Here is a 16,604-nt window from a genome sequence, read left to right as displayed (position 1 = left end):
GTATCTTCATATGTATCTAAAATTATTAATGTACATTCTCTATTATTTAATGGTCTTTATTTCTTCTTCTAATGCAGTGTTAGACCAGATAGGTTATCATTTTTTAGAACAATCAATTTTGTGAACTAATTATTATTTCTTCATTGACCCTGTAGTATTCTTATCTATCTTACCATGTATGCTGCAGAAACAATCATTGTGAATTCTATAAAATGTAAAGATCATTGTTGGAATTTCAGCTGAAGTCATACTACAATCATAAATTAAACCATCAAAAGTTGCCTCTTCCATTTGTTCTTCCAACCCAGGAGTAAGACCTATTTCTCTATTTTTTTCATCATTAAACATTTGTGGAATTTTATAGAGATACATACCCATATACAAACTTAATTAACAATAATTCAATTGTGTTGATCATTAATTGGAAGTTGTTGGGGGCTGCAGACCCCATCCTAGCCTAGCCTGGCTTGAGGATTTCAGTGTGGCCCTGATGCAGGACATCAGTGTAGCCCTGATGCTGAGACAAAGAATTGCTACAGACAGCTGACATTGCTTGTAGAAGGAGCCCCGGCGCTGAGCCAGTTGGCTAACACTGATCAAGGACTGTACCCTGGCATTAAGCCGGGGCAACATAGATTGCATCAAGGACTGTACCCTGGCATTGAGCCGGGGCAACACAGATTGCAACAAGGACTGTACCCTGGCATTGAGCCGGGGCAACACAGACTGCAACATTAAGGACTGGCACTAAGCCGGGGCAGCCTGGTTTGCAACATATGACTGATACTGCCGTAAGAACTGGCCCCGGCACTAAGCCAGCAGCGGATGCTATCTAAGAAAGTGGCCCCGGCATTGAGCCAGGGCCAAGAAGAACTGCTTTGATTAGACAAAAGTGACTCATGCTTGCACGCGCTCTTTAGTTGCTCTGATTGTATTATATTGTAATCTTGCTCTCCCCGCATATTCTATAACTGATTGTTCTTCTGTACCTTCTTGTATCTGTGCCCACTATGTACCTTTTGATATGTAATACTGTAATCTTACTATTGTACTCTGTAACCTGATTGTCTCATGATTCATATAAATATGACTGTAACTGCCTTGTAAATTCATTCATGATCATCATCATCTGAGGATAAAGAGCTCTGATGAACAACTGAGGTGTCATGTTTCTCTCTGCGGGCAGAAGGAACGCGACAGAAGTCTTTCATTAATATATTTTTAGCTGCCTAGTAAAGGTATTTAAGTATCAGACCGATTTCTGTTATCCTATCTTTTAACCAGCAGTGTTTCTTCACTGTTCTATTATCTCTAATAGCTTTGGGGTTGATTACTTTCCCTCTTCAGGGTGTATAATCACTGCAATGGGCTCTTAATTATAATCCTAAAGAAGAGCCAGGGCAATCTTTGAGAACTGGCTTTAAATGTTACACTTTTGCTAGAAACCCTCCTCAGTTCTTACAAAGTCCTACATGGCCTGCCTTCTCCACCTAACTTTATCTCTCTTATTCCCTGTTCACACCTCCTCAGCCAAAGGAGACCCCCCTGCTATTCCTGAAACCTGCCAGATATGCTTCTGCCTCTGGGCCTTTGCACTTCCTGCATTCTTTGTCGGGAAAGTCTTTTCCCATGAATCTCTGTGGCTCACCTCCTCACCTCCTTTGAATACAGCTCAAATGTCAGATTCTCAGCAAGGCCTTCCCTGACTCCTCTATATAAAGTTGCATCTTTCTCCTCTATGTTCCTTAAGCCCTTACTGTCTTATTTTTTTTTTTTCTGCATTACACTTTTTACCATCTGGTATTTTATGAATGTATTTACTTCTCAATTCTTTTTTTCACACGCATTCCACCAACCTGAAACATAAGTTTCTGAGAGAAAGGATTCCTGCCTGCTTTTCTCATGACTGTATCCTTAGCATTAAAAAATAAATATTCAATAAATTGTGTTGAATGAAAGTGTATCTATTCTTGTGTCAGATTGAAGATAAGTCATTCTGAAATAACTAAAGTCAGTATAATTTTTATCTGTACTTTAAGTGGACTTTGTTGTCCTATTGAGGGAGAACACTTTATGTGCTGAATTTGATTAAACACTACATCAGAGAGATGTAATTTTATGTGCTACATCATCCTACAGAGAATGAAAATATTCCTCTAAAGAATTTTCCCCTTGAATGACTCAATAAAACCAATTTCCAGGGATGTACCTAAAATATTGGATCCATTGTTCAAGTGGACCCTCTGCTTTCTCATGGGTACAAACCAAAGAGGAATTTGAATGAGTTAAACAGCAGGACAGGACCAATGGAGATAAAATACTTTGCTGACATATTTCAAATCAACCCAGTGGACATGTCCTCTTCACTTGTGAATTTACCATTAACATTTGTGTTCAGAGCACTTGATGGGAGTTCCAGCTATCAACTACTACTTTTATGCAAGTAATTCATCACCATCATACTATCACTTCTTTTAACCTCCTTATCTGTTTTATCACCATTTGGATGTTTCCCTAGTCCCTATTATTTCCTGTATATAACAAGCATGTGGGTAAGAAGAAATAAAAGGTAAACTAATTCACTCAGGTTTTGAATCCAATATATGTATGTGTGATTCAAGCAAGGTAAGGTTTTCAAATAGTTGAATAAACACTTTACATTAGCCCTTGTGTTGCACTGGTAAAAATCTGATGTATTTTGGAGTATAAGGTTCCTAATTCTTAGCAGAAATTTTCAAGTTGATTTTTTTTTATTTATTTATATATTTTGCAGTACTGGGAGTTGAACCCACGGCCTTGTGCTTGGGAGGCAAGCACTCTACCAACTGAGCTATATCCCCAGCCCTCAAGTTATTTTTACACTTCCAATAATAAAAAGTGAAATTTTAACTTGGTCAGAAATTCAAATATTTTGTCAATTTTGGCTAGTTTTATGTAAATCCATCTCAATGCAATCTCCTCCTATTCAAAATTAACATTATAAGAATTTGTGTCAAATGAAAGCTGTGTTTCTAAAAGGAGGAACATAAATCAATTTTCAATCATCTTTTAACTATGCAAGGGAAATTTGTTATTAAAAAAAAAAATGCTAAGCCTGACAGAAAATCCATCTACCAAGTGATTAAGGGCAACACCAATAATCCACATTGTAAGAATTCTCGCTATGTCATGGTGAAACTGGCAATTAATTTCTGGATCTTCCCCTCCAGCCATCAACCCAGTACAAGTAGGAGAAGACCATTAGGAAAATCCCAACCAGAAAATATTCTACGAAATATCTAAATAATTATTTAACACATACCTTTGAAACCAGAATTCTGTGATGAAACCTCAATTGTGGCTTCTGCATGCAGGTGAGGGTCTGCACAAGCTACAGAACTCTATAGGCAAAAGTGTTGCAGCTCCTAACGTTCCCCCGCCGGCTCAACGTCCATGAGTTCCTTCCGGCCTCCTGTCTCGCGAACTCCCTCATTGCTTCCTTTTAGCCTTCGGTTTCGAGAACTTCTTCCGAACTCTTAGCTGCAATGGTGGAAGTGACGGCGGCTTTCCCATGCAGAGTTCTCGCTGGAGGTTTATATACCACTTGCCTCACTGCTATTGGTCGAAACGTATGCTAATTAGGGTTTGAAACAAGTACTAACCGCGATTGGTCAAAATTTATGCTAATTAGGGCTTGAAAACGTACTAATCCTATTGGTCAGTTTTTTTTGAATATTTATAGTAGACTCTTTCATAGCAGTTAATCAACAGGTGAATGAATGAGTTGAGATGTAACTCAACAGCAAATCACTTGCTACTGGGTTCAAGCTCCTTTTCCAAAAAAAAAAAAAAAAAAAAAGACAAATAAGACAAATACAAAACAAAAACCCTACAGGAAAAAAAAAAGTGAATAAACAAATTTTGTCAATATATAAAATCAAAGAAAGAATATGTTAATTCTATTAATAATGCAAGAATGTCCATCCTGACCACTTGTATTTAATATTGTATGTAGCCAGTGTGAGAAAACAAAATTAGAAAGAAAGAAAGAAAGAAAATTGGGGGAAAATAAACAGAAATGCATTTTTTTTCATTAATGGCAGAAGTCTCAGGAAGTGGTTAGCAAGGTGGTAAGAAACAAGATCAATACACAAAAATAAATCAATGGCAACTTTGTATATTAGCAACAATTTGAGAATGGAGAAGTAAATTGAATGAAGATTAAAAAATGTGACTAAGAAAATAATAATAATAAAGAAGTAAAACCTGAGTAAGTGGAGAGATATTCATGAAAAATCTCAATAATGTTAAAATTCAAGCAAGTTATTTTTTCTCAAAAAATTTCTAGATTTTATTTAAATGAAATGTCGAGGACCTGGAACAGTTTAAGTTTTTTGAAAAGGAGAAAACAACTGGAAGACTTCCTCTGACTTCCAGACTTACACTAAAGCTATAGTAATCAAGCAGTTCATTCATTCAAACAGAATGGACATATACATCAATAAAACAGGACACAGTAAGCAGAAATAGATTCATGCATATATGGTCAATTACTTTTCAACAAAGAAACTAAAGCAATTCAGTGGTGAGGGGGAGATGATCTTTTCAACAAATGGAGCTGAAACAAGTAGATATTCATACAACAAATGAGTATCAAACTTGAACTCATACCATAAAATCCTCGATATTTAGATGTGATGAATCACAATATTTTAATGGTACCTTTTGAAAAACTGTTAAAATTAGAAAGGCAAATCATATCCCAGGATAAAATATTTACAAAACATGTATCCAGTAAAAAACTATTTCCAGAATATATATGAGTATTACAATTCAATACACAAACATTACAATTTATTAAGCAACCAGTAAGCAACAAAATGGCAAAGCAAAGGAATAAAATACCTTACAGTTTGAAGAACAGCCAAAAGCCCTGGTAAAAAATGGTCAACAGTATAACCATTAGGGAAGTGCAAATTAAAACACATAAGATACTGCAACACAGTCACTAGAACAGAAAAAAAAAATTAAACACTGACAATATTTTCATTGGTTATTATAAAGAAAAGCTGTAATACTCATTCTTGGGTACACATTATACAATTAACTCAAAAAACTGGTTGACAGTTTTGAATACAATTAAATTAAATTTACTCATTTTATACAACCTAAAATTGCCCCTTTTAAGGAATGGCCAAAAACACCTTTGAAATATTTCCACATTAAGTTTTATATATAATGTTCCTAGCAGTTTTACTCACTATTATCTCCCCCAAACCCAACTGGGAAACAACTCATTTATCCATCAAATCCCTGAATGAATAAATGTATAGTACTGTATTCACACAATGAAATTCCACTCAGCAATGAAAATGAATGAACTGCTGATCTAGATGGCAACATGGTCATATCTCAGGAGTGTTGTGCCAAGTGAGAAAGTGGGAGATGTGAGACTGTAAGATGATTACAATTATTTTGATTTTCAGCAAAGGGAAAATATAGAGTGATAAATCTGATAAGGTTTTATTTTGTTCTTGTTTTTGTTTTTTTCCCAGAGCCTAAGAGCAGAGGTAAGACATTGAACACAAAGGCCTGTGGGGGAACTTCTTGGAAATATCCTCTCTCTTGATAATATTGGTAATTACATTATTTTATATATTTGTCAAAACTCATTTTAAAACTATACACTTAGATTGAGTGAATTTTATTATATGTAAACTATAGCTCAAAAAACCTGTGTGTACACATGTGTATAAAGAACACACACAAACAAAAGCAAAAAGATACATTTTACATGTTTCAGAAAGATTGTCCATGGGAAATAGGCAAATGGGAGTGGGCAAAAAAAGCAAAAGGGAAAGAGGGAAGAAAGGGAAAAAGGGAGAAAGGAAGGAGAAGTAAGCAATAAGAAGCTTCCAGGAACCAATAATAATTACCATCATCTGAGCTATGTGTGATGATCAACTTCATCCTCTGTACCCAGGAATGAAGGAGGAAGAATTCTTTAAACCAAATGGAATACAAAAAAAAAAAAAAAGAAGAGGTAATACCACAGATCAGGGGGAGAGAATGGATGGACTATTAAAAAATGGTGGTGGAACACCTGTTATTCATTTGGAGAATAACATGTCTCCTGCTTCACATTTTGCACGAAATTAATTTCAGGTGGAATAGAGAATTAAGTTGAAAAAGCAAACGGTTTAGATTTTTATATGAAAAATTCCTTCATAATTTAACATATGCATTCTGGCACATATGTATAAAGAGAAAAACCACAAAATAGCAGTGAGCATTTTGAAACTTATCTAAGACATCTTCTTCATTAAACAATCTATTGATATCAAAAACCAAGCCTAAACCCAAGAGAATTAACAAAATTGGCATCCAGCATATGAATGAAGAGACAACAAATAGAAAAGTAGACAAAAGATATGACCATTTTCCAGAAATGAAAGCACATAGCCAATTGCATGAAAAGATGCTTAACCTTAATAGTAAGACAAGAAATGTATATGCAAACTGCAACTGTATAGAGGGAAATTTTTTTTAAAGTTAAAGAATACCTAACATCAGTACAGTTATGGAGCAATGGAGTTCTAAGGCAGTGCTATCAGAGTATAACCATTTTAGAAAGCAACTTGACATTAGTTAGTAAAGTTGAAGATGCCCATGCCATACGCATCTGTGATTCCACTCAGAGGAATTACACTCTAGAAAAAATGAGCACTGGAGCACCAGAGACCATGCTCCAAAATGTTCCTAACACAAAACAAATAAACCACAACAGGAGTCAATGCTGTTCAATACAAAGTGGATGAATTGTGGTCCCTTAATTCTACAAACTATTACTGTATAGTTAAAATTAATTACAATTAAGTTACACTAATATATTTTTCTAAAAATACATTTATGAAACATGGAATAAAAATAGCTGTGGACAAAAGCAGAATCATACTATTCAAAAAGGTTCAAGAATACACTAAAGCTAAACTTTCTAAATATTCGTGCCCTTGAAATAAAGGTATAATAAAAGGCAAGGAAGAAGTGAGCACAAAAATTTGACTATTATTTACTCTGGGAATAAAGAAGGGTAATTTGATCACAAAATACTAGTGATGTTCTTAAACAGGATTATGAATAGAGGTTGTTAGTGATTCTTCATGCCTTAAATATAAGCATATAACCTGAATCTTCTCTGTGTATAGGTTCATAATTTTGATACTACAAAACAAAAATACAAAGAAAAGGAGAAAATGAACAGCCATTGAATTTGGATGCATGCATCAGAGAAGTGTTTCTTCTGAAGATAATACCCCAACAGAACTTGGTATTATAAAGCGATGTTGAGTTCAGGGACTTTGTGCACACTACTTTTAATTTCTTATGATCTCAACCCTTGCTTTAGGGTGGCTGGCTGCAGTCAAGAGGAAAGTCCAATATTTCCACTTGTTGACATTTTATTTTAATCAAGACATATATTTTATGTCTTCTTACAAGAGCAGGCACTGCTGGGCTCCCCTTTGTGTTGGAAAGGCAGTTTATTCCTGTGGTAGACATATTTGTCAGGCACTCTGCAGCACAAAATGTCAAAGTGCCCATGTGGAAAAAAAAAAGGAGAAGTGGGGAAACACTGCAATAATTATTCCATGATTCCATTTAATTATTGATAAGTTAAAGACCCAAAGTTTAAGGGCTCCTCTGTTTGTTTAATGAGACTGTGCTACAGGAAAAATATGTCCCTGAAACCTACTCTACCATTAGACAGAAACTATCCATTTAGAAGTTGTTTATGCTCTTGCTTCTTCCAAAAGTTGAATAGAGTTTGACTATTGTTGCTGTGATAGAAAAGAAGAAATGCATATTTATTAACTTATTGTATAAAATTATTATTAATATGTAGAGATAACTACATAGATACTCTCAATTATTATGATTATTCCTAATCCCAAATAAATTGTGTGAGGCAGTTATAAGTGAAGCACTTTTCCATAGGTTATACTGATACAGGGTTAGAAAGTCACACTCAGTCTCCTTCCAAATTTGAGGCTGATTCAGTAGGATAATGTGTTTTCAATTTTTTTTTATTTTGCTTAACCATAATACTCTTTGCACAACAAAGTCTTCCAAATTGTTAACCAATAAAATATTTGGAAGTTGAGTACCTTTGGTCCAAGTGTGGAAACTCTGGGACACTCTCCTCAGTCTCTCACTGGCCAGTGGAAATGAATGGCTACATCCAAGATTCCAGCAGTCCCAGCATCTCTCCTGATCCTCAAGGTTGCTGCAAGTGAGAGGGGGATTTGGGTCAGGGGCTTTCCAAGCAGCCAGTCAGGACATCACATAGTATAGTGTCTCTCTTGTCCTAAACATGAATTACTTTCCCCAAGGCCATTTGGCAATGCTTGGGTGGTTGAGTTAGTTGGGAGTTCAGGGTCCCCAGCACTGAGGAAAGTTCTTAGCACCTAGAAGGCAGACAATGATTTTCTGTCACAAATAAGTAAATGAACAACTAGCAGGAGAGCAACATTGCCTAATTCCACTCTCAATGCAGCCTCTAAACCTCAGCCCTTCTCAGGGCCAATCTGTCCTGAGTGAGATGTTGGATGTCAGAATATGAAGCCCTTGGAGTCCCTTTCATGCTGTGATGCTGAAGCAGGTGTCCTCCCACCAGTCCTTTTTCTGGCCTGCTGGAGGTAACATTGTCATGAAGATTGGAGGTGACTATAGCTATAAGAGCATTTCACAGCATCCTACAGCCCGTGACTGTCCCAGCAGGACACACAAGGTCCCCATGCTCTCATCAGTGGTATCCTATGAAGGTTGCCCCCTCAGGCCTCTCTCTGGCTACAACACTTTTATTCAAGGACAGGATGCAGTAATTTCCTATGTCATCCACTTTGTGTGTTTAACTTTTGGTGATGGGGAAGGGGATCAAGGAATCTCAGGGCTCCTCCTGGCCCATGAGAGCACTAGGTTCTCCTTCTCTGCAAAGAAAACAGTATCTGCGTAGGGCATGGGCCAGGGACTTGTGACATGAGCCGGCTTTAAATCAGGAGCAGTTATCCACAAAGAAATCCAGTCACAGCCTGGGCAGGAGAGGGGAAGGACAGTGGAAGAAAGCAGAACCTTATATAAAGGAAGGGAGGGAGGAAAAAGGAGGGAGGGTATGTGGAATTGGGAGGCAGCTTTCTTCTTTTGATCAGACTGGAGTATCATCTGGGAGGTGGTGCAATGTAGTGCCAATGCTAAGAGGGGAAAGGATTTGACATCAGCTTTTAAATTGTACACAGCTGGAAGCTGCCTCACTGAGGAAGTTCACAGCTCTCTTCTGTCTTTAAACTCTGCTACTTTGCTGCTTGCCTTCCTTCTCCTGGCATAATACCTCACCTCCAGCTTATGTGCACACATCAAAAACACACACCAGACACAGGTGTGCACACATGAACAACTAGTGTTTGAGACTCACGTGGTCACATTTTGTTCCAGTAAATAATAGAAAAGGAAGTCAAATATAAAGGTGTTTCTGAATCTGATATTCTGACCACATCAATAAAAATGGGTCCTTTAGATTCTGCTGAGATTTCCCCAAAGAAGCTTCTTGAAAAATGCACCTCTTTAAACAGAGTTTGATGGTATTCTTGTAGTATCTTTTCTAATAAACCAGTAAATGTAATCAAGTGTTTCCCTGCGTTCTGTCAGCTGCTCTAGAAAATTAATTGAACCTGAGGAGGTGTGTGTGGGAACCTGTTTTATAGCTCATTGGTCAGAAGCACAGGTAAAACAACCTGGGGCTTGTGACTGGCATCTGAAAGGCATGGTGATCTTGGGAACTGCTCCCTCAACCTGTGGTCACTAATGCTGTCTCCAGGCAGGTAGTGTCAGAGCAGAGTTGAATCAGAGGACACCCAATTGGTGTCCACTGCTGCAGTATTGCTGGCCTGATGGGAAGAAAAACAATCAAACACAATCATGTTGTGAGAGCACTGTAGGAGAAAATGAGTGAAGTTTTTGTTTTGTTTTGTTTTGTTTTTTTCCCACCTAAATTCACTCTCTGGTATTTTCTATTGTTTCAATGTTATAAATAAGAAAATGAGGATCAGACATGTTTAGTGACTTGACTGAGGTCACCCCATAAACAGGTGCTGGGATTGGGATTCAAACTCATTCAGCTGGCTCCAGAGCAGAGCTTCCTGTACATTCCACCACCCGCAGCTTCTTCCCCCACCCCGGCCCTGCCCTGACCATCATTGCATGGAGCCCAAGAGAAAGACAGACCTCAGTTGGGAAAAAGCACATCCAGCCACTCAGATGTTTCCCAGAAATTATTGATTTAGGAGTTACAAATTAATTTTAGCACCTAGGCAAATTCACAAATACAGTATCCACAAATAACAAGGGTTAATTATTTGTACATAGGGCTTCCTCCTGCTGTAAACACTGTTGAAAAACCAGCCATACAGTGTACCTCTCATTTTATATAGGGAGAGGCAGGGAAAACAGGATTCAGTGAGGGTGAATTATGGGGCTAAATGGGAAGAGCCTGGACAGAGACTTGGAATAGGCATGGGTGTGCCCCATGTTCACCATACTTTAGAGACAAGGCCCAGTAAATTAGTCGCCACACTGGGACAAACATCAAGCTTGATATGGTTTGGTTTGAATATAAGGTGTCCCCCCACAGCTCCTGTGTTAATGCAGGATGTGTAATGAGTAATTAGGAGAGTGTAAACTAATCAGTACATCCTAATTTTAATGGGTTAAATGGGAGCTAACTATAGGCAGGTGGGGCATGGCTAAAGGAAGTAGGCCATTGGGCATGTCTTGGGGATTATAGATCTTGTCTCTGGCTCCTCAATCACACAATCACATCCCCTCCCCCTCTATGCTTCCTGTCTATCATGAACTGAGAAGCTTTTCTCTACTAAGCCTTTCTGCAATGATGCTGCACCTCAACTCTAACCCAAAGCTATGGACACAGCCACATTGTATTTTGGTCAATGATGAAAACTGGACTTACCCAGCACATATCACCTAGCCAAAGGAAAATGCACTTCAAATCAAGGCATTGGGTTTCCCTGACCAGTCTCAGCCAAAGTATTCTCCATGGCATGACAAGACAAGACATTTGTTTCTCAAACATTCAATCCAGGACTTTCTTTACCCCACAGTGAGGAAGATGGGCCTCAGAATGCTGCCTCTCTGCTATGTGTTCTTCTGATGCTGTCTGTGTTTGCCAAGGAGCTCCAGAGCATACCCTAATTAGAAGACAATCCCATGTTCAGAACTTGCACAATGATGGGCTGGAAGTAGCATCCCATCATTCTTGTCACATTCTCTTCATCAGCTTATGTCTAGTTCCCACCACAGGGAAAGGGTATCCAGTGGTGTGGACACCAGGGAAATGGGGACCTCAAAGCCATGCTGAAGCTGCCTGTCACACAATGAGACATAGACTTTTCCAAGGACAATGGAGGAAGCAGAAAGAGGAGAGAGGGAGCTTGCCTTCTCCTCTCACACACATGGTCTTCCCTGGGACCCCCCAGAGGCAGGGGGCTGGGGATGCAGAGCAGGGTCTGGGTGGGAATGGGATCAAGAGGAAACTGGCTATTGTCCCTTTAGATCTTCCAACATACCTGGACAAACACAGAGACTCTATCCAAAGAGAAGTATCCCCTGGCAATTGTGGCTCCAGGATTGAAGGATGGTATTTTGATCTCCGGTGAGGTGTCACTGTGCCATATGTCAACCTTCCTTTCCACCAAAGAGCCTCAACCCCCAACACCCATGCACACACAGGCCCTTGATCATACCTACAGAGCAGAGCTTCCTTTCCTGCTCAGGGACAGGTAAAATATACCAGTTCCCTACAGCTATGCCAAAGAGGAGGCCTTTACCTGCTTGAGAGTTAGGACAAGGGTTGGGAGGCAGCAGACCATGGTGTCCACTGTGACCTCCCTATCTGAAAACCATGAAAGGATTTCTGCAATAAGCCAGTGTTCTGGTTTTGATTTGTTCCCCTTTCTGCAAGAAAGTGCACCTGTCTCTACAGTGTAGCACCATAGGCCTCACAGCTTGCAGGGGGTCTGCATCTTCCAAGAGGCTGCAGCCACTCCCCAACTAGACTCCTAGAACTGCTCTCCTGGAACCTGGGTGAGTGTCATTCCCATCTTGGCTGACAGGTCATGGTGCAGTCATGGCATGAAGTCACAAAGGCTGAAACAGAATGATGTCGCTAACATGCCCCTGTTCTCATGCTGTTCCTGCTCTTGGAAAGCAACCTGCATGTTGTGAGGCAGGTCAGGCAGCTGGAGGACAACCACACAGGCAGGAATAGAGGCCTCTGCCCCAAGCCTCAATTTTGCTAGTGGATATACCAAAAGTGTTTGTTGGTGTCCTGTACTGCTTTATTAGCTGGTGCCACTTGGAGCAGAGAAACCACCCCCACTGAGGCCTGTTGAGATAGTGCATTTGTGAACAAAATAAGTGGTCATTGTGCTTTGGGCCACCGTGTGCTTTATAAAGAGGCAGGAAACTAGAAGCTACCCCCTGGGACCCCCCCAGAGAGGCAGAGTACTTGAGTTAGGAATGTGTCTATCTGGCTTATCACTGGAGATCTGCCTTGCAGTGGTCTGCATGCACACAGCGGGGCAGGGGACCTCTGGCATAGGCTCAGAGGCTTATGTCTGCCTGGGACACTGCCTCTAAAATTATCTCAAACCTTCTAGGGTGGCAAGATGTCTGCCCTGGTTCCAAGCACAATGCTGTGTGCCAGAAGGGATGAAGGAAAATGAGAAGAGTTCGAGCTAGGCCCCATTATTTCTGGAAAACTCTTCCTAGTTTCCTCAGTCTTGGCTGGCAGGTGCTCTCTAGCTGGAATGGAAGCAGAAATAGTGAGCATGTGCTTTCATTCCAAAAGGAGGACTGAGCATGGCATGGGGGATGCACAGACACTGTGATCCTAGGGCTATACATTGTCCAGAACCCCACACAGTGGAGGAGACCTGGAGCAGTGGACTGAGAAAGCCTGGGTATTGAGTGGAAACAGGCCAGTTTCTCCAGGCAAGAAACCAATACAAACTATATTTATGTGGTAGCATTTTTAATATTTTCAGAAAATTTCTAAGTTCCATGTCTATTTGACTAACAGGTATTTCCTCCAATTCTCCAAATACTTTTATGCAGATATCCCCCTAGAGGCTCCTCCTTAAATTCTAGTCTCTAATTTCCCTTCAGCAGTCAGACACTCCCTGTATCAAAATCAGTTCCTGTGGTCTGTCTTGCTGATGTGAACCCTAAGCCAGATTTTAGTGCTATACGGCTCATACTCTTACCCAGTGCCCTCTTCATGATGTTTCTGGATTCTGCTTTCTGATTCCTCTGCTGCCAACCATCTTGGGCTCCAATGGGTTTTCTCTGAAGCTGCTGTGGAGCTAGGTTCTTCCTGGTTTTTCCTCCACCTTCCTATCCTTCCCATTACCCTAAGTGAACATAAGAAGGGCTCTTAATGACTTGATGTTATTGTGTAATTTCCTAGGAGTGTATGTGACTCCAGGAGCATTTTCCCTGGAAATATCACCTGCCCTTTCATGATTAAGCTTGTCATTTATTCATGGAAGGGTCTTGGATCTTTTATACCTCAAGGTACAGGACACAGAGAGGCACCCTCAATCTTACCAGTGAAACACCTTTCAGTTTCCCAGGCTGGTACAGTATGATGGTCTGATCTTTCACAAGTAAAATCAGAATTCCCATGTGCAAACATGCTCCAAGGTGTCTCCAGCACATTACCAGGAACCCTGCTCAGAGGCACATGTCCTGTGAGCCTTATGTTTTCTTGAGTCTGTGTACCTGGAACCCTTGCACTCCTCTTTCCTGCAGCCTTGTCTGAGTGAACTGGAACCACTTGGCTCTGTGCACAACTTTGCCAGAGCAAGCTCAATCATGGTTCCAATCTTTCAACTTCTCTGCTTAAAAATATTTAATGGATCCTCCTTACTGCCAGCTTCTTGTTCTACTCTGATGGACCAAGGTTCACCCTTGCATGCCCATCTCTCCCTGAGGTTCATGTCCTCTGGTCCCCAGCCCAGTGACCAGAGCTTTTGCAACCTACTGTTGACTCAGGCTGCTGCATGTGAACCACCTTGTTATTCCCCTTGCAATCAAGGCCAGAAGGCCTCGAGGGCATGGGAGGTAGATGCATTTGCCTAAGTAATTCTTAAGGGGTTCAAGGTGACAGGCTGAGTGCATGGGTTTTACCTGGGTATTCTGTATAAATTTGGCACTTGGTGATTCTCTGTTGAAAAGTGAACTGAGGAACCTTCACCTATATCTCAGGCAAGACAAAAATACAGGATGCTTGAATCATCACCCTGTGAAGTGTTCTTGGCTGTCTGATGTGGCCACCTGTCCCTTTGCATCCAGCACTTGTCCTGTAAGATACAAAGATAGTGCTATCCACAAGGACTGACTGGCCACATCTCATCCCCATGCTACTCTTTCCCCACTGCTGCACCCTGCAATGATGGGCCCAGTTCAGTACTCCAATCCTGCAGTGTGGTCCTGACCCCTTCAGAGGGTGACAGGTTGAGTGCCAGGGTTGAGGGAGAAGGAGAAAGCAAGTCTTGGAGGACTCTATCCTGCCAGTGGTACACTGGCCTCCTTCAAGGCCCAGTTTGGTGTTGACCATCTCAGTGCTGAAGCAGTTACAAAAAGTGGGTGCTTGCAACAAAAAACATCTGTGCATCCACCTTGCTTTCACCCAAGGAAGGCAGAGGCTTCCACTTGGACTGGTTTGTGGTTCTGAGATACAGTAGATGCCTATGTCCAACCCTCTGCAGTTCCTCTGCCTTTCATCTACAGCTGGCTGCAGAGTTCCCATCTCTTCCTGTTTCAAAGCACCAGCTTTCATCTGAGCAGCTTACAAATCCTCTTAGTAATCCTCTATTTCTGAATATGGTAGCAAATCGGCAATGCCTCAGGCTCCATCCATCCTCAGCCTGTGTTCCTGCACTGCTGCCACTATCCATCCCTACACATTCCTACACTACCTGTTAGACACCTGAATTGTCCTGGGTCCTTACTTTTTGGGAAGATTTTCCAAGCCCAGGGAGTTAACTGTAGAACACAAAGGTTGCAGACTTGCTGAGTTTCAATTACTTTACAAACATCTAATACTGAAAGCCATCACCTGAGTTCTCCCTAAAAAGATGGCAATCTTCCTTTCACATTTGGGTACAGGACGCACAAAACTACCTCAGCAGCATGAACTGGAAGAATGTCTGCTGCTGGTGGGATCCAGCCACCTTGCTTCACCTATGCTCCTTCCATTATGAGAGGATTTGGTGACTGCTGCCCTGCTGGGTCTGTTGCGTATTACCAAGTCAATTTTAGTTGTATATTTGAGTCCTTCTCTTCGGTGTGTATTAAATGTTGTCAGTACTGATCATTACATAATTTAGTCTCTGTGAGACTTACGGTTAATTTTTGGAATGTATTTTCTGTTCTCCCTTGGGGTTTGATTATTTTTTTTCTAACTCTCTTATATCCTAGGTTGGGAGAATTATTATAACTCAGAATTTAAGTGATGTGACTCAGGGATACTGTTGTTAACTTTAGGATATTTTGCAATTAATTTTACAAAGACATCTTTTTTCTGCTAATCTGGGGATGGAATCCATGGCCTCATGCATGTTAGAAGAGTATTCTACTACTGAGCCACATACCCAGCCCCTGCCAACATATATTTTAAATTTTTTTTGAGACACAGTCTCCCTGAAATGCTGAGGATTGTGTCAAACTTGCAATCCTGCCTCAGTCTCCTGAGTAGCTGGGATTATAGATGTGCACCTCTGTAACAGACATCTTTTGTATTCAGACAACATACAAGTACTCATGCTTCCATTTTAATGGAATACCACCTTATTTCTAAATCTGTATATATATGTGAGGGACCATGGATTGAATCCAGGGATGTTTTACCACTGAGCTACATCCCCAGAGCTTTTTATTTTTAATTTTGAGACAGGGTCTCACTAAATTGCTTAGGACCTCACTAAGTTGCTAGGAGGAGAGAGAGGAAAGAGGCAGGTCCTCCTGCCTCAGCCTCCAAAGTTGCTGTGATTACAGGTGTGCACCACTGTGAACACTCTAATTCTATGTTCTTTTTATCTGATACCTAGGGCTCTTTCACTCCTACTTTTCTTTACTAGCACTCCACTTGGCTATATGAATGTCTGATGCCTTGAAGAAGCTCAGTCATTACTTGTCAAATGGAGAAAAGAGTGAGGGAAAAAACGAACACAAATCCAGAGTCTGTGTGTCTGCATATAATTTCTGTCATATGGATCCTAACATCAGGGCATGTGGAGCATGTTGTCTAGTCTGATGATAACTGGGCAGTAATGATCAGCTGTCAAAGCCCACTCAGAAGATACAGGGGTTAAATAGAGCACACAGATATGCCTGGACCTCAAAGTCAGAGAGTTGAGCACACTCCCACAACCAGAGTGTGCCTGAGTTACAGACACTCAGACCCTGTGGCATGACACCATTTCTCAAAGGCACTTGGTTTGGCAAGGTCACTGGACATGGGCTCTGGCCTCCCCTACTCATCCCCTGCCTGTACA

The sequence above is a fragment of the Sciurus carolinensis genome, chromosome 12 (assembly GCF_902686445.1).
Source record: "Sciurus carolinensis chromosome 12, mSciCar1.2, whole genome shotgun sequence".
Taxonomy (NCBI): domain Eukaryota; kingdom Metazoa; phylum Chordata; class Mammalia; order Rodentia; family Sciuridae; genus Sciurus; species Sciurus carolinensis.
Note: the sequence above shows the minus strand (reverse complement) of the source record.